At 47.3% G+C, this 18,423-nt stretch overlaps 1 pseudogene; it reads right to left on the reverse strand.

Annotated features, from left to right (window-relative positions):
* The window catches only part of LOC122894471, a 112,095-nt pseudogene that overhangs the window by 24,470 nt on the left and 69,202 nt on the right, over positions 1-18,423 (reverse strand).

The raw sequence follows: 18,423 nt of genomic DNA on the forward strand, positions 1-18,423 counted from the left end.
TAGTGAGGGACCAAGTCAAAAGTTGAGAACGGCCTTCATCCTGCTGTGCTGTGTGGCTTCCTGAGCCCTCATGGAGGGAGGCAAGCCCTGCTGCGTCTTCCCAGCTTTCGCTCCAGCAGGGGGTGCCTCCTGTGCCTCCCCTGAAACTTCTCTCTTAGGGTAGGGTATGTGTACAGGTGTGTATGTGTATATGTGTGTGTGTGCGTGCGTGCACAAACTCCTAGATCTGTTTGTGTCACCATTTGGCAAAGTATCCCACACTCAAAGTTTAGTTCTAATAGCCAGAGTTTTATGCCTTGTTCAGCACTTTCCTCAGCACAGGTGGGAGAGCTGGGGATGAGAAATGGGAAATATACCCTCCCATTTGCTCTCAGAGACCTACAATCAGTTCTTTAAGTCAGTTGGGAGAGAGACTTCTCTTTTATATTTGGACAGACTGGCTTGTTGGATTTGGGTTTGTGAATCTAGAAACCCCTGGCCATCCCACCAAGATCTTGGCTTGACTAATAATCTTGGCCACCTGGAAAAGCAACTGGGGCATAGTTGGGTCTCAAATACTTGCTGAACATCGAGTGGATGGATTCTAGTCCTTGCTCTAGCAGCAGCATTACTGGGGGCTGTAATCTGTCAGTGATTTTGAAATTAGGAGGCAGGTCAGGTGTGGGATAGGCAGAGCTCTCTGTTGTAATAGATCCCATTTTCATAAGCTCTTCTGTCTGCTGAGCAAATAAATATTTATTGCTTTCTCAGGAGGTTCCAGGATCGAACAGCCAATGAGTCTCATAACTCAGGAATTTAGAATTTAGAGTAGTGACACATGTAAATAGTCACAAGTACCCAAATCCCGGGCACTGCTGTCTTTCGTTACCATGTGGCTTTTCTGGACCAAATGACACCTGTCCTCTTGCCTGCTCCTTTCTCCTTTTTCCTTTCCCAGGCTTTCTACAGTACACCCCACCTCCAGCCCCCCTCACCTCTCTCGTTTCAGCACTGGGTGTGAGTTTGCCCTTCTTCTTGTGATGGAAGCTTCCCATTCCCCCTTTCTGAAGAACTCCAGACAAACATTCTGCATAGACAAACTCGTTGGTCTCCATTTGCGAGTCCCTGTCCTGTCCTTTCCATGCCATAAATTCTGGTGGAGTATCCTGTGGTCAGGATGGGCTCTGCAGAGCACTTTCTGCCCTCTGAAGGACAGTTCCAGGGAGAGATGCCGTAGGAGGGCATCCTCTCAGGCTGAATTCTTCCTGGGTGAATTGCATGGGACCAAGTTCCCACCCTTGGAGGGAAAACAGTTCTTAGCCTTTCCATCTCTGTTCCCCTCATTGAACGTGTCTTTGAAGAAGGACATTCTGTGGTCCAGATATAGGGCCAGAGATTGGAGATATGTGTGGCAATCGCCCCCAACCCCATTCTTGTAGATTTAGTGAATCAGGAAGTGCCTATCAAATGATAGCTAATAACATAGGGAATCAAGGAATCTCACGATTAGAGGGGACCTTATCACTTATTCCAGTACTTTTCAAACTTCTTTGATTATAACTGATGGTAAAAAATACATATTACATATGTTTTTTATATGAGCCAATATATAGCATACACATTTACATATGCACATAAATACTAAGGATATAAAGAATAACAAAGTTTTACAAAGCAGTACTTACCCTTACTTATATTTTCAGTTCTATTACATTTAAAAATGTTGACCCTTCAGCTGACTAAACTGATTTTATGACTCAGTATCTCAATGTTAACTCTAAAACTGCTGCTGGGAAAACACTTTTTTTAAAAAAAGATTGATTTATTTACCAGAGTGCAAGTGGGAGGAGGGGCAGAGAGAGAGAGAATCCTCAAGTAGGCTCACTACAGAGTGGGGACCTGGACACGGGGCTCGATCCCGTGACCCTGAGATCATGACCTGAGCTGAAACGGAGAGTCAGACGTTTAGCTGACTAAGCCACCCAGACGCCCCAACACTGTTCTAATCTAACAGGAACTTGGAGCTGACATTCGCTCCGGATGTCAGGTGGTTGTGTAGTCTTTGCTTGGATTTCTCTGACGGGTAACTCGGTCCTTACCTAGGAAGTCAGTTCTGCCTTTGGACAGCTGTGTCTGTATGGTTGTCCTTACAATCTTAGATCTGGTCTTCTACATAGGACTGACTCATTGCCCTTCCATGTAAGATCCCTTCAGAATACTGGTTGTGTCCCCTTTCATCCCTTTGTCTTCCGTAATGTCGTAGCTCTGGGTCGCTGGTGCTTGTGTTGGTGTGCACCAGCTCGTAAGAGCCAGTTTCCAAATTTTTAGGAATTTTGGGAGCTGATTACTCAAGTCACTATTAAAAATTAACTAGGACTTACAAATCTATTGAAAACAAAGGTAAGAGGTATTCAGAGCTCCTCACTTCTTGTTTTACTACTTTGATTATGATCTGTGCTCTTGTAGTTGTGTCTGTTATAGCTCTAACGGTGGAAATATTACACGAAGGCGTGCAGTTGGCCATCTCTTTCCAGCTCTGGGTTCAGTCGTACCATGCGGGTGGCTTGATCTTGGCCACAGCGGGAGTGTGTACACCATGGAAATCAGCAAATACAGCAGGGCCCCTCCCCCTGGAAAGCCAGTGGTTAGGCATGCACCAGCCTGCCTCTGCCCCGGGTTCTCCTGCTTGGGTTTAATCTCAACTCCTGCACTTGCCAGCTGTGTGTGCTTAACATGCCTCAGTTTGTTTGTACACTGCATGCCGAGGGTTGCTTTGGGGATTAAATGAATTAATGCATGTGAAGTGCATTAGAATAGTGCCTGGCCCATGACACCTTTATAGGTGTTGGCTGTCACCTAGGCTTACTGTTGTTAGGTTATTCCATCCTCCCTGGTGGATTACGGTTTCCAGGGGCCACTCAGCCTGGTCATTCTCCCTTATCTCGCCTTCATATTTGACATGGGGTTTGTTGTCTTTTCCTCACCGGATCACAGGGTTCCTGAGTAGGTGTGGTTGGCTTTTTCTTTGGGATCTCGAGGTCCCAGACTTGAGCTGGGTGCAGGATGGATGCTCAGTCTCATTGACCTGTGGGAACCCTCAGGAATCCCCAGGAGCCGTTTTTCCCAGGGTAGTGTCCTTCTCCCAGTGGAGGGCTTCCGGGATAGGCTGGTGGATTTAAGGATTTCGGTTAAGGCAGCCGGGAGCTGGCTAGCTATTGCAGATGGGCCCAGCGGCCACCAGGTGGTTGGCCTCTAAATCACTAAACCTTACCCTCCTTGCAACGAGATAAAGCTAAAGCATGAACAGCATCTTGCATCAGGGATGAAGCTTCTGGCTCCTCTCCCAGCTCTGGACAAGGCCTCATGGAACTCGCTTAGGCCCCAGTTCCTTCTTGTGGACAGTTACTGTGCTATTTGAAGAAGCCAGGAGACTCTCACCTCAAAATAGCTCTGCTGGTGCCTACATTTTACCATTAGGGATTTATTCTTTTGGCGTAAACAGTGTTTTCTTCATAAAGTTTTCTTTTAAAAAGATGGTGCCTTGGGAGAGTGGTATATTATTCCACCTCTAAAATCTCAGTGTGAATGAACTTGTACATTAGCCATACTTTGCTCCCCGTTCCACTGCTTTTATCAAAGTGGGCATGAAATTCCCAAGAAATGCTGGAGGCAGCACTGTGTGTGTGTTGAGTTCCCAAACCTTGCTGCCCTTCCAGAATCACCAGGGGAGCCTTTCACTTAATTAGAAAAATTTTAATGTGATAACTACTGACCCTTCCCCCATTCAAAGTAAATGTCACTCATACAGTCTTCTTATTTAAATATATGTTTATATATATATTAATAAGAAACCAAAAAATTTCCCCTCCACTTATTCACTTCCATCCTGGGAAGTCTTTAAAAAGTATAGCTTTCTCAGGTCTCTCCCTAAACATATAGAAATAGAACATTCTGGAATGGAGGTCAGGAATCCTTATTACATAATACCTTCTCCTGGTGATTGTAAATGTGCAGACAGGTGTGGGACTGTTGGGAGTAGTGGACTGTGTCTCAGTGACAGGTACCATATTGGTTCATTTTGTATTCCCCAGTTCCCTGTCCAGGCTTGTACATAGGAAGCACACAGTGGGTGCTTAATAAGTGATATTAAAAGTGAAAGAGGCTAGGAATTGGGCATACCTGGATTTGAGTCTAAGCTCTGCCACTTCCTGTGTTTCTTGAGCAGGTGATTACCTAAGGAAGGTCATGTGCACAATTATAGGGTTAGGTGCCACGGGGTCGTCCCATCCCCCATCAGGCCTTCCCTTCCTGGGAGTGTCAGGGGAAGGGAAGTCATCAATTGGAGGGACTAGGTAAGTCCCAGTGGGTTCTCTATCAATTACTTAGGGGCCAACAGTAAGTGCCCTCAAGCACTGGCCTTACCCTGCCCACATCGGGTGTTACCACATGGCCTTTGGGCCACGAGGATGAAAAGTTGGGGACATTGGCAGTGCTGGAATCGATCCCTCTCTGTCCACCTGGGGCTGGAGTGATTGGATTCCTGCTTGATATCTGCAATTAGGAGACCAACTAAAGGTAATTTCCAGCTCAACCTGCCCCAGCTCCTGAGGACTCTGTGTGTGTGTTGTGGGGGAGGTAGGCAGGGAGTTTGCAGGGGAGGCAGAAGGCTGGGGCTTGGGATGGCAGCATGGAAGGCACTGCCCTGGGAGTAGGATTATAGGGGGCAGAGCCTGCCAGCTTCCTGTGCAGGGAAGGGAGCTTTCCCCACCTTCCCCACCATCTCACTGTGTCTTGCTGACACCTGCTTCTTCCAGTCCTCTTCCATCCTAGTTTTAATAATCATGCAAGTGCATCTTCTTAAATATTTTATTGAACGGGGAGACTGGAGTGCTCAGGGCAAGGGAGGGCTCAGGCCTCAGCAAGCATCTTTGCTCTGTGACTTCTTCTTTCGGAGGAAGGGATTGGGCTTGTCTCACCAGGATCTTGGTTTCTGGCTGATGTCTCTGGTGGATCCCTGGGACCAATTCTTGAGAGTCTGAGATGTAAAAAAGTGTAGAGCTTGGCTGCTCTGGATTTGGTTACTTTGGGCTCAGCTGTTCTGGAGTGAAGGCTCCCAGGGTTTCTATTTCTTCATCTGTAAAATGGGCTAACAATATCTACTTTATAAGGGGGACAGAATTCAATGAGAAAACCAAAGGAGAGGCACCTAGCACTATCCTTGGAACACAATAGCTGCTCAATAAATGGCAGCTCTTGTTGCTGTTGTAATTTTTCTAATTTTTTTCCTCTGTTCTAAGACCCTTCCCCCATTTTCATGCATCTGTAATTCTGTCCTGTCTTACAGTCAATGTGTATACTTTAGGTGTAGTGTTTCATTCTTGTCCTCCCCTAAGAGCTGTTATTAAATCAATGATGGCTTTTATAACTAAGAGTTTCTCAGACCCGAGAAAATGTTGTATCACAGACTTCTGCTTCCCATCCCTCAGCTGGGACTTCAAGGATTCACAAATTTGTTTGGCTAATAACCTCTTTTCAAAAAGGGAGATCAGCAACTGTTAGAAGGGTCTTAACAGCTAATTGAGAAAATTAAGACAGAGTTGAAGAAAGGGGAAGGTTTGCAGAAAAGTAGGTGGATGTGCAAATCTTCACATGGATCAGAAAAATGTTTAGGAATGTCTCTGATCTGGGAATCTCTAGAACCCATGTCACTTGTCCCATTCTGCTCATGTGCCCACCTCTGGTTTCTAATGGTCCCTCTCCTCCTATGGGCTTGTCTATCTTAGGGGCCCTAGTAGGGTCTGCATGGTTGGGGGTCTTTGCCTGTTTGTGACAGGGTGTCTTGGATCCTTGCACACAGATGCATCCACAAAATGCACTCAATAAAAACAAAACCCTTTAGAAATTAATTCTTGAAACAGGAGGAAATAGAAAAATGTGGTATTGTTCTGGCCCCTTCATTCATAACTACCGCATAAGGAGTTTGAAGGTGTCCTCGGTCTCTCTGGTTCTGAATGTGTGTGTGTATGCATTGTGCTGTGCAATTAGGAGACTGATATCCCTGAGAAAAATTCTTACTGAAACAATTCCAGAGAATTAACACCTTCCTCTAGGCACCCAGCAGCCAAAGGAGCTTCTAAGCCCACCTTGGTTTCTAGGTGTTGGGCTGTGAACAGAGTCCTTCTGCGGTCCTGCCTTTCATTGCCATGGCCCTGTCGGTGGGGAGGTGGATGGCTGCTTTCCCAGGAGAGGCAGCGTGGGTTAATGGCACGCTGTTACTGATTACAGAACCACCCCTTGCTGGGAGCTGATGCTGGTTAAATGCTTAATACCTGACAGGCACTATGCTAACCATGTAACTTGGAATACCTCATTTGATTCCCACAATAATCCTATTAGACTCTGTTATCAACACCATTTTGTGATGAGAAAATATAATCCCAGAAGGCGGGCTTGGTGATTCCCAAGTCCACCTGACTCCCCTCTACTGAGTCCCGAGTTCTCTGCCATGTTCACTGTTTTCTGGCAGCCCTGGAGACGGGAACTGAGCAGGAGAGTAAGCTGCTGGGAGGAGTTTTCAGGGTCCTGAGCCGTGTGTGCCCCATCTGAGCCCTGCTTCTGCCCAGGGAGGCCCCTGCTTTCTTTGGGCTGTTCATAGCACAGTTCGAGGAAGCTTCATTCCTGTCTTGGGCCACTGGAGAGGTCGGCACCCAGGCAATGGCCCGGAGAGAATTTGGGCTTTGCAGGCCGTCCAGTGTCTGTTGCACACACTCAGCTCTGGTGCTGGGGCACGGAAGTAGCCACGGACAGTTAAGAAGCGTGTGGATGCGACTGTGTTCTAGTAACACGTTTTTTACAAAACCAGGTGGCTGGCTCTACCATGCTCACCCCTCAGGTCTGTGACAGAGGAGTCACCTTCCCTGAGACAACCATATGGAGGGTACCTTCTGGAGGGAACCCTGCTTTTTGGAGACTAAGCAGTACTTCTGGGAGCGAGAATGGTCAGCTGGGCTGAACCAAGCTCGTGTGTTTGTGTCTGGGTGTTGGGTGTGTGTGTGTATATGCAAATAAATCATGTTCTTTATTAAAAACATCATAGTTTAGGGACTCCTGGGTGGCTTAGTCGATAAGCATCTGCTTTCAGCTCAGGTCATGATCCCAGGGTCCTGGGATCGAGTCCTGCAACAGGCTCCCTGCTCAGTGTGGAGCCTGCTTCTCCCTCTGCCTGCTGCTCTCCCTGCTTGTGCTCTCTCTTTCTCCCTCCCTCTCTGACAAATGAATAAATAAAATCTCCAAAAAAAAAAAAGTTTTAGTTTAATAATCCTTGTTTAAAAAAACAGACATGGGACACCCGGGTGGCTCAGTCATTAAGCGTCTGCCTTCGGCTCAGGTCATGATCCCAAGGTTCTGGGATTGAGCCCCGCACTGGGCTCCCTGTTCAGTGGGGAGCCTGCTTCTCCCTCTCCCACTCCCTTTGCTTGTATTCCCTTTCTTGCTGTGTCTCTATCAAATAAATAAAATCTTAAAAAAAAACAAAAAAACAAAAACACCCCAGACATTTCAGCATTGTTAGGAAAGCCTGGCAGGTAGGGAGGGATCATGTAGCTCCAGGGCTCTTGAGTCTGTTGCCTTTGTGGGGAGAGATTCCCTTCGATCACTGAAGCAGGGATTCCAGGGATATGCTTTTCCTTCCTTTAAAGGTCAGGGCCCAGTGCAGGCACAACTTTTTTCTTAGTCCTTTTTAGCACAGCCAAAAGGTCCAGAACTTCAGAGAAAACAAGAGACAAATACATAACAGTATGAGACACACAGACACCTCCAGCTTACATAGAGAATTCTGACCCAATCCCAGCCAACTGGTCTCCATGGTCTCTGAGACCTTCCTGTTCTGTATGTGTTTCTGGTACCTTCTTACTGCTTCAGGCCTCAGGATAACCCCTGTCCCCAAGTTATTTGTGCCAAGGGTGGTTTGTCATGAATGACCTACATGTAGGACCTCATTCCCAGCAAAGAAGGCCCATGGCCACGGCACGCCAATTAGTTTTAAAGAAACAAGGTCCATTTAGAAAGAAAGAAAATAAAAATCAGGTGTAGTCCTTTCATTCAGGAATAACGGCGGCCTGTTCTCCATGCCCTTTGCTGTACATGCTTGTGGTCTCTCTTAAACCACCATTACACACCCGTACAACAGAGAGGCCAGTGTGCTAACAGAAGGGCCATTCCGTCAGAGCATAATAAGCAGTGAGAGATGTTGGGGGAGGGGGAAGGGTGAGGAGAGAGACTATAGGGGCCTGGGAGGTGCCGGGTGGGTGGTGTGGCTCTGTTGCTTTCTGGATGTCCTGGCCAGGGTGCTCAGCTGGGGAGTAGTGGTGTGGAGGGTGTGGGGTGGCTGTGCATAACTATCTGAATTGTCCTTGCCCTCCCTCGCCTTGGAAAGGAGGTGGTAACTGTTCTGCAAATGAGATGGGAGAGGGTGGGAGCTGGTGCCTCCTCCTCATTCTCTGCAGCTGCCCATCTACCCTGGGCAATGATGCTTGTCCATCACTGCCGAGATCCAAGTCCAGCCATGTGCGAGGGGAACATCTGTTCCCACGGCTGCAGGGCCCTGCAGTCCTGGATCCAGAGTGACTGCAGAAGCCAAACTTGGGGTCACTAGTTGTATGTGTGTTGGGGGGGACAGTAAGGGGAGGGAATGATGCAGAGGCAGGGGTCTGGGGTCTTTGTTATTCTCAGAGAAGCTGGCTCAGTCAACCCATTAGATACGGGGGCTCTGGGTCTCCTGGGGCAGGCCTGGCAGAGGGAGGCAGGCAGTGGCTCTTTGGGAACTGAGCGGGCTGTGGGTAGAGAGTGAAGCGTCGAATGTTTGCGTCTCCTGATCCCCACACCACTGGCGGCAGCAGTGTAATCAGAGGATGAGTTTCACCGGCTACCTTATTAGGAGGGCCGCATGGACACAGATCCATATACCTCAGGGCCTAGGTGTTCCCAGCAGGACCTGCTTCCGTTTTTTTCATCAGTTCTGTCACGAGGGCTGCATGAAGAGTGCAGGGGCTGAGGACCTGTGCTCTGGAGTTCAAAGTGGGTTCAAATACAAAGCCCCTTTGTGTATTGGGTGGGTTACTTTGAGCAAGAGATGAAACCTCTCTGTGCCTGTTTCCTGCCCTGGAAATGAAGATAACCATGTCTGTCTTCGGAGGTGTGGGAAGGATTAGTTGTGGTAATGTACATGTTAATGTACATCACCCAGCCGATCTGTAGCTGCCAGTGGGGTAAATGTTGATTGCTATCTCTCTCTTAGTTTGATTCAGAGCTGGAGACTCTAACTGTGCTCCTTGATGTACCCAGGGCATCTGCCTTTCAGGGAAGGATCAAGGTCAGTGCTTTTAAGCTCCCTGTTTGATCCTGTGATGGCCATCTGGTTACCACAACCCACTGTTCACCCCACCAACCTATTTCCCAGGCCTTACAGATATGAGAGTGTTAGTGGGTCATGTGAATGGCCAGGACTGGTTCCCTGGCTCCTGACTTTACCTGCTTATCTGGGACCTCAGCCCTCTCCCTGATATGTCTGGAAGTATCCAGGGGCCGGGGTCTTTAGTCTTTAGTGATGGCATCAGAGCTGGTTTGGAGTCTCAGGGTTTGCCTGAGCCCATGGGGCTCTTCCCCTTGCCGGTCTCCCCTACCGATTGCCAGTGGGTGCTCCCAGCCTTCCCATGATTCCTCTCCATGCCTGTCCATCCTTTCTCTGAAGCTGGTGAGCCACCAAGGCTGTCCCTGCATCTGTATAAAGCATGGATTGGTGAAAGTCGGGTAAAGACTGAGAATTCCTTTGAGTGTACTTTTGGGGTCCTGCTCTGATGGAAAGTAGCATCCCAAAGCACTTCGGCATCTGCCCTGGTTTCACAGATTTTCACTTGAGATGTCGCTCTTGTTTTATTTCCAGCGTCCCCCAGCCCTCCAGACTTCAGACTTGGTTCCCATGAGGACTGATGGGAGCAGGTCTGAGAGCCTGCCTAGATTCATCTCTCCTTTCTGACTTCATGGATTTCATGGACTTCATGGATTATGAGTTCCCCCAGAAAGATGCTGAGATCCCACAAAGAAGCTCTGGCAGGCCTACCTGATTGGGTTCCCCACCAAGCCCGATAATTAATTGTTCATCATTTGCCTGCAGCCCATTGTGGGTTATCTAGCCTTCTTTTTTCCAAACTAAATAATTTTGTTTCCTACAGCTGTCCACTTCTTAACCTGCTTATGCACTTTGTAATATTCTTCTGAGCCTTTCAAGTTCCTTGGTGTAAGGCCAGCCATGGTCCCAGGGACAGTCTGAGTGGTGCTGAATAGAACAGGCAGTTGCAGCATTTTCTGCATGCCATGTTCTTTGTATGACATGACCCTCACTGGGGATATGACACGGTTGGAGCCTCCTGGGGAACCATGGGCGTGTTCCAGGCAGTCGGCTGAACTCTTGCCTTCCCTCCTTCTTCCAGTCAGCCAACCCTAATGCAGGCTTGTGCCGGAGACCAGTCCTTACTTCTCTGAAGGCTGGTGGCCCGACTGTGGCAAGGTCTGGTCTGTGGACCACCTCACCAGGGTCACCGTCAGGTCCTCCTGAAATGCAGAGTCCTGAGCTCTTCCTGGGCTCACTGCCACTGTATTCAGTGCTCCAGGATGAAAAAGCTTAGAAGCAATTCAAGGGCCTGCAGAAACATTTGAGCTCCGAGGAACGAAAATGTTGGCTATGATATATAAAAAGAAAATCGTAAAATCAAAATTAAAACATTTGATTAAATATTTAAAAATGTAACTGTCAGCTCCTCAACCGCAAGCCCATTCACTCTCGCATAGTTACTCGTCATTTATATTTGATGGGGGATGCAGATGGCTTTTAATCTGTTCATTATGAGGTGGTGTGGTGCCCCCACAGTAAGAGGACAGGGGCCTCCTGCAGTCTTTGATGGTTCTTCCAGACCTGATGAAATCTGAACCTCCAGGGATGGGACCAGAAGTCTGCATATTTGCCAGATTTGCCGGGTGATTCCCAGGAATGCTAAACTTAAGGCCTTTCTGAGATGGTCAAGACGTTGACTGAGAAGAGGGCTCCCGGAGGACAAAAGCTGTATGTTGTAGGGTGGCAGTTCCCAAATCCAGCTGATCACAAGAACCTCTAAGAAACTTAGATAAAAACACAGCTGTTTGGGCCTTACCCCCAGGCCTGTCAATAAGCTCAATTAGAGTGGGGCCCAGGAATCTTCATTTCAAAAAAAGTTATCCAGGGGATTCTAATGGTCAGCTAGATCTGGGAACCCCGGAGTTGAGGAAAGATAGCAGACCAGGGCTTCTCAGACTTTGATAGGCACAGTGATCCTTGGGTTTCCACTAGGCCACTCTTGGCTGGAGCCCTGTTTCTGTGTTTCTCATCAGCTCTGGCCATACTGCTGCTGCTCATCTACAAACCACATCAGGGGCCTATACCCTGGGCTGGAATCCTGGCGTAGCTACTTTCCAGATAGGAAAGTGTGGTACATTTTAGTAATGTCTGAAAGTCCTAGACAAGAGACTATGCTCAGCTTACCCTGGGTCTGGGGTTTTAATAGAGGGTTGGTGGTACAGTTTCCTCTTCTTGACTCACTTGTGCATTAAGGGATCTCCCCAGGGCCAAGGTCGCTCTGTGGGATTCTCTGGTTACAGCAGGCACCAGTTTGCCAAGCCCTTCTTTTCCTGCCTTTGTAGTCCCCCGTCTTAGGCCCATTTGGAAATTCGGTGAGCTACCTAGCATCCTTTAGTAGATTCCTTTACTTAAAGTAGAGTACATTCTGCGAACCCTGATTGATACGTGTGTGGAGGGGCCAGGGAGGAAAGCCATAGAAAATGCTAGAAATGGCTGTTCCATCTTAACCATCTCTGCTGGATCGGGCAGCTGGGAGTTTCAGGTTCTTCTCTTTGTCTTCCAAATGCCCCTGTAATTTATTTCCTTGCACGGTATGTGTTTTTATTTTGATAATTTGTTTGAAAGCCTCTTGAGGGTAGGATTGGGTCTTCCTCCACATTTTCATGGATTCAGTCAGTCAGCTGGTATTTGTTGAAGGTCAGCTATGTGTCAGGTACGAGCAGTCTTAACCTTGGTTTCTCAGGGTGCCTGGGTGGCTCAGTGGGTTAGGCCGCTGCCTTCGGCTCAGGTCATGATCTCGGGGTCCTGGGATCGAGTCCCGCATCGGGCTCCATGCTCGGCGGGGAACCTGCTTCCTCCTCTCTCTCTCTGCCTGCCTCTCTGCCTATTTGTGATCTCTCTCTGTCAAATAAATAAATAAAATCTTTAAAAAACAAACAAACAAACAAAAAAAAACCCTTGGTTTCTCAGAAAGTGGAACCTGAGATGCATAGCTCATGTGGGAGTTCTTTACTGGGGGGTGACCCAAGGGGGGCGGGAGTGAAGAACAGCAAGAGCAAAGCAAAGAAGGAGGGGAGCCCAAACAAGGATGCACTATTTATTTTATTTATTTTTAAAAGATTTACTTACTTATTTTAGAGAGAGAGAGAGAGAGTTTGGGGGGATAAGGGCCAGAGGGAGAGAGAATCTCTAGTAGCAGACTCCCTCCTGAGCGAGGAGCCCACCACAGGCCTGATCTCACAACCCTGAAAGCAAGACCTAAGCCAAAATCAAGAGTCAGATGCTTAACTGACTGGGTCACCAGGGTACCCCAAGGAAGCACTATTAAGTCGGCCACAGACTTAATATGTTTAAGGGGGTTGGGGAGGGGCGCTGAGCTTCCATGTCCTCTCCAGGCATGCCACCCTCCCAGATGATGCCATCTTCATCAGCTTGGGAGCCAGTGCTTTAGGGATTTTTATGAAGGCTTTGTCACGTAGGCACGATTGATGAAATCCTTGCCCATTAGTGATTAATTCAACTTCCAACCCCTTTCCCCTCCCTGGAGGTCTGGCGGTAGGGTGATGGGTGGGGTGAAGTTTCTAATCCTGAATTCCCATTTGGTTCCCCTGACAACCAGCTTCCAACCCCAGGCCATCCAGGAGCCTCTGGCCACCAATCATTCATTAGCATACAAAGGACCCTTAGGACTTCTGGAAGTTCCAGCAATTTTAGGAGCTGTGGGCCTGGAGGGAGCATATATGTTTCTGATGTTGCAGGAGGTTTAGGACGTCAACTAGCATTTTGAGGGATGCAGTTCAACCCATAACTTCATGGTCAAAGCTTCTCCCCACGATGCTAACTCCACTGTAGTCCAGGTTGCACATACACAGGTCCCAAGGCTACTTACCTGGCATGAACACAGGAGCCTTAGAGTAGGAGGTGGGGCGTTCTAGAGGTAGACCTAAGGTCATTGGACTGCCAGGCTGCACCTGTGTGAACTATCAGCCGCCACAGGGAGCTGTGTGCGGCAGCAGCTGCTGGCGTAAGAGATGAGGCCAGAGTGTATAGGGTGGTTGCATGTGAGGAAGCCCGTACTTACGAAGGTAATGCTGATAACAGACTTTCAGCACTCACTTTGCGCCAGACCCTGACCTAAATACATTAGAGGAATTTTATTTAAATTTCCCAGCACTGCCGCATAGCAGGTACCATTATCCCCATCTTACTGAGGAAGAAATTAAGGTTCCAGAGGTTGTGGCTTCCTCAGAAGCCACATCTCTCCTGCTATAGAATGTAAACTTCAGAGAAGCAGAGACTTTGCTCAGTGCTTGTCTCAGTACCTAGAACAGGTGCTGGTATACAGCTGGTGCTCCATAAATGTTTACTTGCTGTTGCAATGATAGAGCTTAGGTTTGAATCCTGTAGTCTGACATGCACGTCCAGCATGTGAATCCGTGATGTGCAGAACAGAGAGGTCCCTCCCCTTTCATGAGCTACAACCCCATTCAGAGACAGGTCTAAGCAAGTCATTCGAAGTATTCTGTCCTAGGTTGGCCCTTGCTCAGGTGGCAGGTGTGTAGTAGGTGCCACGTGCACATTTGATGGGTTGGTGCTGGACATACAGGGCACAGGATTTGCATTTTCCACCTTGTCTGGCCCATCTGCGGCTACAGCCTTCTGGTCTCTTCTGCAAAGGCCAGACTTGGCCTGCTGGATGCATTTCATGACACTAATAAACATTCACACCTACCCAGAGCATTTAGACACTTCGGAAATGGAGCCTAAACGCTTGGTGCAGCAGTGTGCTTCCCTCCTGCAAGCCGAGGGAACATTAACTGAAGCACGTACGCTACGGAAACCGGCTGCATCATTATTGGGACAGATACGTGCTCACTCCAATCAATCTATTTTTATTTGAAGCACTTACATTGCATGAAACTGAGCATAATAACTATAGTCAATAGAGATGTATTTGTTTTTATTTAAACTCATAAATGTGCTAACGCCAATAAAGATTTTTTTTCCCTCTGAAAAGTAAGACATGTATGGAGGAGATGGAAATTTATACATCCATCAAGCCAGGAAAGCCCATTTTCTCAGAAACCATTTTTTGAATTGCCAGTGATTTATGGTGGCAGACCGAAGACTGAGTTGGTGAGGTTGGAAGAAGGAGCAGGAGAAAACCCATCAATGTAGTTAATTTATTTTGCTCCATTTAAAGAGCAGAGGACTTAAGATGAGAGAGTGGAGGGCAGAGGTGTGGTATCAGTGTGAAAATTGGATTTTAGGAATAAGAAGTTGGATCTTTGTTGTCCTGAGTTTTGTCCAAATATGCCTTGGGAATTTGGGAATCAGATGGAATTGTGAGACCAGCCCTGGCTTCTGAAGGTCTAGATTTGCTATGATCTAGCCTTTTGTTTTGACAAAGGTCTTGAGCCTCCTCATCTATGAGCAGGACATCAATATTGGCCTTCCTTGGTGGTGAAGGGCACAGGTTTTCTAGGGCCAGACTGTTGGCATTCGAATCCTGGCTCTGTTCCCTATGACTGTGTGACCCTGGACAAGTTACTTTACTTCCCTGGGCTCTGGCTTCCTCCTTGATCTGTGAGGGGATGATAATGCTGTGTGCTTTACTGCCTTGTTTTGAGGTTTAAAGAAGTAATTCACATAAAGGACTTAGAATAGGATCTGGCACAAAACAAGCACCTGATTAGCTCTTTTCATCAAGACTGTTGGAAAGGGAAGGTATGAAATATTTAGTTCAAAGGAAACGGACCCAGAGGGGTCCTGTATTTTTTATTTCATAGCTGAAGAAACAGACCTGTGTTAGTCTCATATTGCTGCTGTAACAACCATAACACATATGACTTCAAACCACACACATTTATCCTCTTGCAGGTCTGGATGTCAGAAGTCCAGTGAACCTTACAGAGTTAAAGTCAAAATGTCTGCAGCACTGGTGTCTTCTTGGGGCTCCAGGGGAAAATGTGTTCCTTGCCTTCTACAGTTTCTAGAGGCTGTCCACATTCCTTGGTTTGCAGCCATACCACTGCAGACTCTGCGCCCATGGTCGATTGCTGCCTTCTCTCTCTGGGATCCTGCCTTGTGATGACATCAGGCCCACCTGGAAAATCTCCTATCAGGATCCTTAACTTGCCTACAGGATCCTTTTACCATGGAGGGTAACATGTTTGCAGGTCCCAGGGTTTAGGGTGTAGACTTCTTTGCAGGGAACAATATTTAGCCTTCCATAAGTCTTGAGGTCATATAGCTGGTTAGTAGCATAGACTCATTTGGAACAAGAGATTTCTGGACTCGTGTTCTCTTCATGTCCTGGTGAACATGCTGTTGGCTACCTTGGCTCTTGAGATGACAAGGTGACTGGTCTGGAGGTGGATGGACAGAAAAAGGACATGTCCTTGAATGTCTGAAGCCATTTGGAGTTTTCTGGAGGCATGTTTCATAAGCAGCCTACCAGCCTGGGGGTGGGGCATGAGGTAGGCAGTCTGGATCTGGAGCTTGGCTGGGGTGTAGCTGGAGTCTTTCTATGATATACCCAGGGGGTGGAGGTTGGGGAAGAAGAGCTCACTCAGCTTGGATTTGCTGGGCCAAAGAGTGGATGCAGGGTGAACAGGATGACAGGGAGGCTGGATAAAGTAACGGAGACCTCTGAGTGCTTAGAGTAGTTTTTTGCAAATCTTTCCAGGGGCAACTTTTTTTTTTTTTAAAGTATACTCATTAAGATGGCTACTTTCAAAACCAAAAATAAGTAACAAGTATTGTTGAGAGAGTGGAGAAAATTGGAACTCTTGGACACTGTTGGAGAAAATTGGAACTCTTGTACACTGTTGGTGGGAAAGTAAAATGGTACTGCCAGTGTGGTAAACAGTATAACAATTTCCCAAAAAATTAAAATAGAACTACAGTATCATCCAGGAATTCCACTTCTGGGTATATGCTTAAACATGTTGAGAGCAGGGACACAAGCAGATATTTGTACACTCATGTTCATAGTAGCATTTTCCACAATGGTTAAAAGGTATAAACAACCCAAGTGTCCATTGATGGATGACTGGATAAACAAAATGTACTACACACATACAATAGAATATTTTTCAGTCTTAAAAAGGAAGGAAATTGTGATAAATGCTACAGCACAGGTGAACCTTGAGGACATTATGCTAAGTGAAATAATCTAGTCACAAAATGACAAATACAGGATGATTCCAATTCCATGAGATTCCTAGAGTGGTTAAATTCATAGAAAGAATGGTGGGTGCCAGTGTCTGGGGGAGGGCGGGGAAGGAGAGTTGCTGTTTAATGGGACAGAACTTCAGTTTGGTAAGATGGAAAAGTTGTGGATAAGTGGTAGTAATGGCTTCATAACAATGTGAATATACTTAATGCCACTAAACTATGTACTTAAAAATGGTTGAAATGGTATAAATAAATAAAACATACTGCACCCCCCCCCCGAAAAAATCCTAGAGACAAGGATAGACAGCTGGTGAAGGAGCTGCCTAGGTCGAAGTGCTGTCTGTGCTCTCATTTTCCATCTCCTTTCCACTCTCTTTGAGGGCCCTGAGATTGCTCCTTGTGACCCTGGAGCTCTTTGGGTGGCCATCAGGAAATAGTATTGAAATCTTTTCCAAGCTAATTGAGTCATGGAGCCTGTTGTCCTGTAGCTCCCATCCATGGCACCTTTTTTTTTTTTTTTTTTAAGATTTTATTTATTTATTTGACAGAGAGAGATCACAAGCAGGCAGAGAGGCAGGCAGAGAGAGAGAGAGAGAGAGGGAAGCAGGCTTTCTGCCGAGCAGAGAGCCCGATGCGGGACTCGATCCCAGGACCCCGAGATCATGACCAGAGCTGAAGGCAGCGGCTTAACCCACTGAGCCACCCAGGCGCCCCCATGGCACCTTTTTTATACTACAAATTCTGTGGCACTGTAAGAAATCGTATCTGTCCTTGAATGGGCAGTGGTGGTGGAGAAACACTGGCCCAGGAGAAGACTAGGGCAAGGCTGTACCCCCTGGGAGTCTGTCTTGGGGCTCCTGAAGTGCCTGTGGTGGCTCTATCACCTTACCTGGGTCTCTATTGCCAATAAGACAGGGCCTTCACAGGAGGAAGGATGCTGAGGGCGTATGGAGTAGACTTCTGCTTATGGCTCTTGGCCTCAGTTGGATCTAACCCACTCTGCCCCCCAAGGTTTGCTGAGAGTTCCCTTATAGGTTTGTTGAGAAGCATCTCAGGGTTAAGTGGAGGGAGGGACACAAAAAGCCAGAGGCACAGAGTGTGCTCAGTTGACCTGGCTCCCAGCTGGCTTGTTGCTCACCCTGCTAGTCTATTCCTTGGCCTCATCCTACAGTCTCAGCCTGTGTGAGACTGGGGGTTCTCTCTTCTGAATTCTACCTCTCCTTTCCCTCTTATTCCACCTACTCTGAAACCTTTTATTTTTACCTCTTACCCCAGCTGGTCCCTGTAGACAGATAACTTGACCAGACTGACTGCTCAAGCTCTCCAAGGCTCAGCTAGAGGGGGTTCTGAAAGGGAGAGTTTAGATCATTAGCCCAGGATGACCGCACAGGCTCTGCTCCTCCCGGGTTCTTGTAGCTGCCCTAGCCTGAACATCTGACCTCTGAACCACGTGTTGGTTTTAGCACGTTGGGATGGAAGGGGTTGGTGGGAAGGGATTGGAAGATCTTCACCTGTATTAAGGGGTTAAGAAATACCTGTCACTAGACTGTGTACAGAAAGCTTCCCATGAGTGATACAGCCCATAGTATTATAGGAAATCAGAGACAGGAGCTGTTGCCATGACCTAGAAGGCCTTGAGGAGGAGTCAGGGCCTAAAAATGGGATATGAAATGTAGGTAGACATATTAGTAATCTTGTAGTTATATTGGGGTAAAAAAGGAATCAAGCAAAGAAAAAAATGTTATATAGACAAAATTTCCAGATGTAGATTTAACCAGAGGTCCTATCATGGTCCCCAAGCCATGTCATCAAGAACCTGTTTCTCTCCACCACTCAGTTTTGCTTTCTCTGTGTTGGCTACTTTTTCCTCACAGGTT

Source organism: Neovison vison, chromosome 13 (genome assembly GCF_020171115.1).
Source record: "Neovison vison isolate M4711 chromosome 13, ASM_NN_V1, whole genome shotgun sequence".
Classification (NCBI taxonomy): Eukaryota; Metazoa; Chordata; class Mammalia; order Carnivora; family Mustelidae; genus Neogale; species Neogale vison.